The sequence below is a fragment of the Triturus cristatus genome, chromosome 3_2, assembly GCF_964204655.1.
Source record: "Triturus cristatus chromosome 3_2, aTriCri1.1, whole genome shotgun sequence".
Taxonomy (NCBI): domain Eukaryota; kingdom Metazoa; phylum Chordata; class Amphibia; order Caudata; family Salamandridae; genus Triturus; species Triturus cristatus.
The window spans coordinates 857,203,396-857,214,178 of NC_140584.1; the positions used below are offsets into that span (position 1 = coordinate 857,203,396).

Sequence of the window (10,783 nt, forward strand, 5' to 3'; positions counted from 1 at the left end):
TTAAACCAAAGCATGCCTCATACACGATACAATTAGTTTGCAAGTGCACTGGAGAACTAGGATGTCTACAGCGAGCGAGAGGGGGCATGCCATGTGAGCTTGAAGGAGGTGCTGAAAGGGCAAAGTTAGGAAAGAGTTTTGTGGTCGATTTCTTTTCACTAAGCCTAAAAATCTGTTATCTCTAACTTCTTTTGTAGTATCAAAATTCACCTGTCGTAAATTCACTGGATTGCGTCTTATGTAGCTCTTGCTAGCAGAGTCACTGTTGTACATCCTTTGTATGCATGAGGGTGGAGTTGGAGCTGACGAACACTTGGCGCGTGCCAGGACTTTAGTCATATCACACATTGTTTAAGTGGGGATCACCCTGAACTCATAGGACCGATAACAACATTTCTGGGCTTTACCATTAATACTTCGATAAAATAGCCCTCTGCCATTGCACAGCTAAAAGCAATACTGCTGTGCCATCATGGTTCATGTCATCGAGCCAGGTTTGCACTGTATCTGGTTTATAACTGTTGGCAAATTACCAGGATTTCTGTCTTGGTTGGATTGACATTTCGGTAGACTATGGACATCCAGTTCTGGATGATGTGCAAGCAGTACTTGAGGCGTGGGATGCCTGAAGCAGGAGACTTTCAAGCAGACTTATGCATCATCGGCATAATGGGGAATATTGATGCTGCTATCTGTGACTAAAACACCAAGCAGTCCAAGGATACAGTATGGAGCCCTGGGTACTCCACAAGTGATGGGGAACTTTTGAGACCTGGATGTACCCATAAGAGCAAACTGGTGTCCGTTACTGACCTAACCACATGGATGCTGCCCCGATAGTGGCATTGGCGTTTTTTGTGGCAGATATGGGATCAGACTGTAAATATTATAGAATGTTTTACACAAAGTTAAATGAAAATTATGTATATAGGCAATAAATAATTCCATAAATAAATTCATACTTTGTAAATCAGTTTCTACCACTAGCTTTTGGTACCTTATGTTAATGTGTCATCATATTTCATCCCACTTGCAAATAATTTGTGGGTGGTGTTGCTGTACATGACGTTTGGGCAACTCCCAGGGTCAACAGAAGGGTATCCCTAGAGAAAGATTTTGAAGGCACTGTGCTGAAGTATTTGAAACAGGTGAAAATACCTCGTTAAGTTGACCAAAGCTAACTTTGTTAAAAACTAAATATTTGGATCTTTACCTGATTAGAGAAAAGACCTAATGTTAAGTTAAAGAACTTAATAGAAAGGCACGTGCCTGAAAATCCAAAGATATGATTTACCTCTTTTTGTATTATACAAACGAAATTTAATATTTTTGTTATTTAACTTGGCTATATGTTTCGTGGATTAGATTTACTGTGTACTAAAAACAGTTTAATCATGTATTTTTATGGTCAAATGGTCTTAAACAAATTCCATCGCATGTGGTACACATACTACAGGTTTTCTGTGCACACACACAAGCCACAAACACAGAGGCTTACGTCCCTGCAGAAGACAGTGAATAACTTTCATAGAAAGACACACGTAACAGTGCTGATCACTCAAGCAAGGAGTTTTATAGTGAAAAGGAGACATTCAAAAGTCCTATCTGGACATATACAATGTATTGGCCTTCTGTGCCATGAATAAGAACATGAATCTTAAAGAGGTTAGAAAAGTGTTCTCTTCTACATGAAGATTTCCAGCAACTTTCTAACCCAAGACAATTACGTTTTGTAAATTACACTGAGCTCACCTCCACTGACAACCCGCAAAACATGTTTCAATTCCTCCGGGCTGCTCTTTATAGTAAATGACTATACTCCAAAGCATATCCTAAATAGAATTCATACCTTACACTACAAGAAAAGTTTATACTACCTTTGCAGCTTTAAGCAATGACAAAGATCTGGCACATAAAACTACTACACCCTTATTTCCGAGGTTTAAAACATCCCCCCCCCTTCCCTGCTAACTGCGAATCTTAAAAATGCTACAAATATTAGAAATATTATTTGCTTCTACAAAGCAATAGTGACAACATAGTGTTGCTATTCTGCTTGAAATGCTCTCTCGCATAATCAACGTTATTTGTGCATTACTAAAACAGATTACAAAGAGTGCTTTATGGATTGGCTTCTCAGTATCTGTATGCTTCCGTTATCACCACTATATCTACAGGTAAGTGGACTGAACCAGAGAAACCGAGCTAAAAGCAACAATCAAACACAGCCTCTCAGGTCAAATCTGTAGTGCAGAGCACCAACTTCTAACACTGCATTACAAAATTTCTTATCTGATAAAACCTCATGGTATTCGGCTGCAGAGGTGTGTCATGCTGGAGCTAACTGGATGTTGGTCACTGAGAATTGAGACTGTATTATTGTTAGCATGCAAAATGTTCACCCAAGCAAGCAAAAAAATGAATTTTAAGCTGGGAGACCACATTTTTCAAAGCCCTTTTGCAAGTTTTTCTAAGCAAGTGATAAAAGCACATCAACTTAATTTGTCTGAAGTTAAGTGTTTGTAAATAAATTTGGACTTAATTGATTCCAATACATACTTGCATTTGGAAATAGCACATTTAACAATGTTCAAATGTACCCGCTAGATGCAAAATTAACAGTTTCCTAAATGTTTTGGTAGTAATACACTGGTGTCATTACATTGAATACCGCCATTCTTCATCCAATTTTTAACTGCCCCCGAAGATTACCGTCCTAAAGAGTGGTGATTAGGTTATTTATTGCATGAAAGCATAGCATCTCTGCACTCTTGCTGGTCATCCAAACCCAAGAAAGTTCATTCAGTTCCATCTACAAGCTAGCACTTGTTTTGCCATCCCTTACAAATTGCACCCACCCACCGTCAATGATTGTGGCAGCATGTCTAACAAATATCCCACTCTCTCAATGGTGGCACTAAGTCGAAATTTACTTTCTGCCTTCATCATATTGGACACCACAAGATAAGGGAATGAGGTGGTCTAGTGAAGCTACAGTGGTACCTGCAGTCCAGCCCTACAGGCAGATCCATGCAACCACCAGTGAAAGCTGAAATAACGTGATGGATGCAGGAAAATCGTTTGCATATAAAACCTTCAGTAAACAAAATGAGTGAACCTTAACATTGAGAATAATGGTATTGATTTTACCCATGACTGCTTCAAACCCAAACGTTAACCCAAAGCCAAGTCACCTGAACACAAGCATCGTTCTCATGGAGTACACTGTATATTAAAAAAACAAATGAGACGGCAGTGTACCAGCTCTTTCTAAACAAAGAGCAACTGCATCACCCACAAAGTGGGAACTGATGTTCAAGCTATCATACTATCGCTACTGAATGATGGCAATGCCCTGTCCTGTGGCCTCTTAGCACTCCGCACTAGAGCATGTCAAGGGAATCCTAGACACAGCAGCACATCTCCTTCGTGGTTTAAAAAATATGACCACATCACGAACATCCTGATGGAACTTCACTGCTTCTCTTGCCGGCCCATACCATCTTCAAAACCAGCAGTATAATTTACAAAGCCATCATCTCTTTTGGTATTCTGTACACGTGCAGCCAGAACACCATAAAAATGGAGGCAAAAAGGTAAGAAAAAAAAATAATTAAACTGCCACTCTCCATCTTACACCCAAGAACAGGAACACTATCTACATATCCATAAGGAACACTCCAAACCTGCTTTGATATTCAAAATGCTATTTTCTTTTAGTTTCCTAGCAATACAAATCTCTAAAAAGTCTAAGCGTTATGTGTGCAGCATAACCTTAAAAGAGAACCAATACACTGGCTCCCATTGGCAGTAAGTGACAAGACAGGATAGCAAATGCGCCACTGTAAAAATAAAATGCCGGGACTCCATAAAATAGGCTAGAACAAATCAACCAAACATGGAGATCAACAGCAGACAACATATGTGCTTAAGTTATATGTCATGGCCAGGATCTGAAAGGTATTCGACTCAGAACAGCACAGAGGAATACTTCATTGTGAGAGTGAAAAGCTGACCACGATGTGAAACACTTCTTACTGCACCATTTACTCAAAACATGGAATCTACAACTGCGTGACCATTTTATTCACTTCTTTATTTCTACTTACCATTGGCTGCCCACTTTTTATCTGCTTGTACCTTCTTGATTCTGTAACCACTATAGCCCCTTTATTTACAATTCCTTCCCAATCCCATCTCAACTTTCGCTCACAACCTAAATCCAAAACCAACACTTTTCTCCCACCTCCATCCAAAATACTGAAATACGTTAAAGCGGACTCCCTTTCCACCATCTGTCTCGATCCTTCCAACTTATTCTGGCCAAAAAAAACATCCTTACCCGCGTCACTCGTGTGCAGCATCGAGCCACTCTGCTCTAACTCGTCCATGACCATGTCTATGCTATTTCTACGACCAGGGAATTCTAAATACACCTTACCACCTCATGCTGGACCTTTCAACATTGCCACCAGCTCATTCTTATGCCCCAACCCGTCCTCAAATTACCCTGGCTTCACCTCCCCAAAACTGTTTTCTACCCTAAACCCAATTCAATATTTACAGCGCCGCCCTCCATGGCCCTTCTTGAAAGCTCATCCCTAGATCCACCACTTCAAGTTCTGCCCCAAGTCCATACTTCACCAATATACAGTGCGTGTCCCCACAGGTTTAACCAGTTGCCCCGTAACACTATCCCACTTTATATAGTTATCAATGTAACTGTCTGATCCTATTTCATCTCGCACCACTGCACCTCAACCCATCCACTATTATGTGCCCATTCCACAACGATGCCTAACCACGTCATATGCCTTCCTATGCCACCCTGCACTAACCCACGCCATCCTCCCCTTTTAAGCTTGACCTGCCGCCTCACGACAAATTCCACCGCTACCCAAGTCCTCTTTGATGACACAATCTTCATCCCTGAATCCGCCATTCTACCAAATACCTCGAACTCAGACTCACTCCTCTCTGATCCCCAAGCCGCCCCTGCATCCATATGATGCAGGCGGAACATTATCCTAACACCTATCTCTGTTTCCACCCTCCTACATTCTTTAAACCGATTCCTCCTCCCAAGCCCATTCTTGCTTCCAATTCCATCCCTTGATACCCCCCCCCCCTTTATTGACCCATAATTGAAAAACCTCATCCCTGCCCCCACCCCACCAAACCTTGGCCGAAGCCCTTTACTTGTCTCTCTGCAACATCCATCATTGTTCCCATCCCAACACTGCCCACATCTTTTTAACACCGAACTCACTCTCGGAGCCTATCCGGGATTCCTCCCCTCTCCTCGCCACCTTTACGGGAGCCTGGCCTCGGTCGCCGCCATCTTCTCTCGCGCCGGCTCTGCTCTGTGTCTGCCTGAGGGGGCTGCGTGAGCCGACCACCATCCGGGGCACTGCGCGTGCGCGTCTGCGGCTACAAACCGGGACCCGCCGCCCCTGCGCACTGAGGCAATTCCACCGAGCGCAGGCCGCCTGCGCATGCAGTCAGTATCCGGATCCCTTACGCGTCTGCGCCATTCAACGAGCTCGGTTTACGCTATGTCTGCAGCTGGGCGACTTACCATTACCACCTAGGCTAAACGTATGCTTAACTATTAGTTAAGTGTATGTCCCAAATGCATTATAAAGTAGTCATCTGTAAAAATCCTGCATTTTTATGTTGTTCACAAAATGGGTAATGAGAATATTAGCAGATTTGGATGAAGTTATGCCTGATCTCAACATGGCTGCGACTTTCTCCACGTAGTGTAAAAGCTCCACCGTCCTACGACATGTGTTTTCTGCGTTGCCTGATTGAAGAAATGGCGTATGCCCACTTTAAAAACATGTGTATGCGAACAAGAGGCAACCAAAATGATTTGTTCTATAATAGGAATAGCCTCAAGAAAATAGCCTCACTCACACAAGACAAACGTACACACGCACTAATATACAGAGACATCCAAACTTTTAAACTCTGAGATATATATATATATATTCACTGAAAAACCAAAGGTTTCAGGGGCGTTATAGTTAGGAATTGGCATTTAAAAAACCTTAGAAATTCACTGAAAAAACCATAGGTTTCAGGGGCGTTATAGTTAGCTGGACATTTCCCTCGTACAAAACCCTAGAAATTCCCCTGTTATAGTTAGTTCAGCTAACTATAACTCGCGCCCCCGCAATGCACTGCTGATGACGTCACATATTACATCACTCATGACATGGTCAGTGACATCACTGATGACATCTGAAATGACATCAGATGACATCACTGATGACATCATCCAGTGAGTGTGTGTTTCTGTAAATTTTAAATATGTTTAATATATATATAGGGAAAAACCTATGGAAGAATGAGTGGGTGTATAAGTGTGTGAATGGAGGATTTAGTAGGTGCATGACTGACTATAAGTGAGTCATTAAACGTATCTTACTGCAGACTAGTGACTGAACTGTGTGAATGTCTGTATCTGTCTGTCTGTTGGTGTATAAGCGGCTGCATGGTTTTGTGAATAGCTATATGAGTGTCTCTATGGGTTATTGATTGGTTGTCTGAGTATCTGTATGGGTGCCTGAGTGTTTGTGTGGGTGGGGTGTGTGTGACTCTGTGCATACATGTGTAAGTGGGTGATTCTATGGGTGCATGGTTTTAAGAGTGCATCTGTGATGGACTGTATGGTTGGGTGAGTGTATGTATGGGTGTGTTAGTGATTGAATGCATATCTCAGTGGTACATGTGTGAGTAACTACATATGTGAAAGGCAGTATATATGTGTGTAAGAGTATATAAGTGGGTATATGTGAGAGTGTGTGATTGTGAGAGTGGCTGTATGGATGAGTGTGTGCTTGTATCAGTGATTGTATATGAGCGTAAGAATGTGGTACTATTTTTATGAGTAAGTGAACTTGTGTGTGTACAACTGCATAGGTGAGTAAATGGGAGTGTGATTAATTATTTGCATGACTGACTAGGTGTGAGACACCTCAATGGATGATTGGTGGTGTGTGAGTGTCTATGTAGGTGTATAAATGCATATGATAGTCCTGTACTGAGTGACTGTAAGTATGGGTGACTGTACAGGTGAGTGAGTGGATGTGTGTGTAGATCTAAGAGTCAATGAGTGGGTATGTAGTTATTGGTATTGGAGTATCTATGGCTTTGAGAATGGACGTCTGAAATTTTGATTGAGTATAGCAAAAGGGTGTGAGAAGATGCACTAATTTATCACATGGATGACGTCATCAGTGATGTCATTTCAGATGTCATCAGTGATGTCACTGACCATGTCATGAGTGATGTAATATGTGACGTCATCAGCAGTGCATTGCGGGGGCGTGAGTTATAGTTAGCTGAACTAACTATAACAGGGGAATTTCTAGGGTCTTGTACGAGGGAAATGTCCAGCTAACTATAACGCCCCTGAAACCTATGTTTTTTTCCGTGAATTTCTAAGGTTTTTTAAATGCCAATTCCTAACTATAACGCCCCTGAAACCTTTGGTTTTTTCAGTGAATTTCAAAGGTTTTTTAAATGCTAATTCCTAACTATATCAGGCCTGAAATCTATGTTTTTTTCAGTGAATTTCAAAGGTTTTGTAAATGACAATTTTTAATGTATTAATTGTTATACTGATTTTTTTGATACTGATTTACTACATTTTTTAAACTATTTATTTTTAGAGATTTTTTTAATTACATTATAATTACATTATACATTACAATACAAAATATACTTTCTCAGAATGAATTACTTTAGTTTAAATACTTGGCAAATAGGCAACAGACTTTTAAGTACAGTAGTTACAGTTGTTGTAATGGGCAACACAATTTCAAACACAAAGCAACATTGAGCTCAATGTGAATTTCTAGTTAAATGCAATTAGTTACTTTATGGATTACTTTTCTAACCACTGGACTGGATCCTAGATTCAGTCCTTGGACATCTCCTGTAAACCGTTGAGTAAAAGCGCTTTGGTTACAGTAGTAATTTTTAAGGAATATTATTGTATTTTAAAACTTGACACTTAGAAACTTTTTCCCATAGAATCACTAATGTTATCCTGTGGCAGAAAATTCACTTAGCAGGTAAGTAGTGTTATCGTTACTTTTTCTTACTCAGTGGTGGATCCTGGATCCAGCACTGGCCAACCTCCTGTAAACAGTTGAAAGAATGTGTTCAAGTCATACAGACGATTTTTTAGGAATATTTTTAGTTTGTGAAAATAGACACTTAGAAAATTTTCTGGTGAAAACCACACAATGGATTCCTATGGAAGGAAATACAAGTTACTGGTAAGTACGCTTAGAATTACTTTTCAGGGTCAGTGCTGGGCTAAAAGATGCAGCACTGGGTTCTCTGCTGATTACAGGTAAGTAAATCGGAATTCGTAGTTCGGCTGATTTTAGAGGAATATTTGTACAATGGTGAAGGAAGGGGAGGGGCCTGAGGTGACGTGTGCAAACACGCCCTGTGGCTCGTTTTAAGTTGGGGAATTAATTCCTCTTCAATCCTGAGGTCCCCTGGGGGCCAACTAGCCCACCAGGTACCTCCAGTATGCGCCAGGGAGCTGCATTGCAGAGAGGTATTCAGAGGCCACGCCCCTTTTTACAACACTCTGCAACGCAGCTCCGTGGCGCTTAGTGGAGGTACCTGGTGGGCTAGTTGTCCCCTAGGGGACCTCTGGATTGAAGAGGAATGAATTCCCCAACTTAAAACGTGCCACAGGGCGTGTTTGCACAGTATCACCTCAGGCCCCGCCCCCTACCTTCACCACTGTGCAAACGCGCCCCGTGGAACGTTTTAAGTTGGGAGATTAAGTCCACTTGAAGCCTGAGGTCCCCTGGCGGCCAACTAGCCCACCAGGTACCTCCAGTAAGCGTCAGGGAGCTGCGTTGCAGAGAGGTGTAAAAAGGGGCGTGGCCTCATTACACCTCTCTGCAACGCAGCCCCCTGGCGCATACTGGAGGTTCCTAGTGGGCTAGCTGGCCCCCAGGGACCCCCAGTATTGAAGGGGAATTCGTTCCCCCTCTGCAAACGTGCCAGGGGGCGTGTTTGCAGAGTGATAAAAGGAGGGGGCGTGGCCTCCTCCCCAATCCCATTTTTAAAAAAATGTTTCTTTTTAAGAAGGGGGACTGTGTAGCCCCCCTTCTTTTTCTTATTTTTTGGCCCTGGGGACCCCATCCCCCAGGGCCAGCCCCCAATTTGTATTTTTATATAAGAAAAAAAAATCGGGAAGGGGGCCGCGTGGCCCCCCTCCCGAGGCCATGATTTGCCCCGGGCACCCCATCCCCCGGGGCATGGCCTTTTTTTAATTTTTTGTTCTTGGAGGGGGGCTGCCTTGTCCCCCTCCTGTGTCCCCTTTTGGCCCCGGGGAGGGGGGCCGCGTGGCCCCCCTCCTGGGCCACTACTGGCCCCGGGGACCCCATCCCCCTGGGCCTGGCCATCTCGTTGGGGACCCTGGGGAGGTCCCAATCCCCCCACGGTCCCAGCCGGCTCCCCGCTTCCTGCGGGAGCCGGCATTGCTTTTCCACATGGGGAGCCGCTAACATGCTGCTCCCCATGTGGAAAAGCAATCGTCTTTGCTTCAATGAAGCAAAGCAGTTTGCAATGGCAGGGTGGGAGCCGCGAGGCTCCCGCCCTGCCATTGCAAACAGCAGTTTCCCGGGGGTGGGCACCCCAGGACACTGCAGGAGCCGGCCCTGGGGGTGGCGGTCCCCAGGGCCATCTTTGGCTCCAGGAGGGGGGCCGCGCGGCCCCCCTCCCACTTAATTTTAAGCCCCGGGGGGTGGCAGTCCCTGTGGCTCGGACACCCTATTTTAAATAATTAGTGCCCCGGGGAGGTGGCGGTCCCCGGGGCATGTGGGGGGGGGCTCGAGCCCCCCCACACTTTTTTTTTCGAAACAAACATGCCCGGGGTGGCGGTCCCCGGGGCTGCGGGGGGCCATGAGCCCTCTGCATACATTAAATTAAAGCCCCGGGGGTGGCAGTCCCCGGGGCTTGGGGGGGCCTTTGCGCCCCCCCACCCATTTATAATGAAGCCCCGGGGGGTGGCGGACCCTGAGGCAGTGTGGGGGGGATTGGGACCCCCCCACACTTTTTGTAAAAATTATGCCCCCGGGGGCAAAATAGAATATTCAGCGCGGGAGCCCATGCTGAATTTTTTTTTTATTTTCGGCCGAAATTCGCGCTGGGTGCGCGAATCTCGCTGATTTTTAAAAGAAAAAATTATTTTTTTTGGCCCTGGGGGTCCTTGTGGGACCCCCTGAGCAGACCGAGGGGGTCAGGGTGTTTCTACCCTGCCCCCTTGTCGCGTTTTTCACGTTTGTTTTTTAGGTTTCTTGTGCCTCGGTTCTACCGAGGCACAAGATGGCTGCCAACGGATGTATGACGTTACAACGCATACATTTACATCGCGGTACATTACATCGCGGTAACAACGCAAGTCGTTACAACGACTTGCGTTGGAGGGCGCTGGACTTAGGAGTAGTATAATTTACTATTCCAACTCCAGTCTACGTACAGTAGGGAAGGTGTTGGATAGTAAATTATACTATTCCTTGTCCTAGAGCGCCATCCAGTGCAAGTCGTTGTAACGACTTGCGTTGTAAAAACCACGATGTAATGGCATCGCGATGTAATCCCCGCGTTGTAAACGATGTTTCCCCTGCCAACACTTCCTGATCTGGAGTGTTGACAGCCAATTAGCATTCAGCTCGTGCACGGCAGGGTGCGTGCTGGGTGCGGGGTGTGTCCGCGGATCTTCCTCGGCCATAGATATATATGT

The 10,783-nt window shown here is 44.4% G+C and overlaps 1 protein-coding gene across 1 annotated transcript in view; it reads right to left on the reverse strand.

The window, feature by feature from the left end:
- The window catches only part of FAM222B (family with sequence similarity 222 member B), a 267,662-nt gene extending 262,208 nt beyond the window's left edge, over positions 1 to 5,454 (reverse strand). Inside the window, exon 1 of the mRNA XM_085649143.1 lies at positions 5,270 to 5,454. The gene's annotated coding sequence lies outside the window, so the exon portion shown is untranslated. The remainder of the gene's footprint in view (positions 1 to 5,269) is intronic.
- Between the last annotated feature and the right edge of the window lie 5,329 nt (positions 5,455 to 10,783).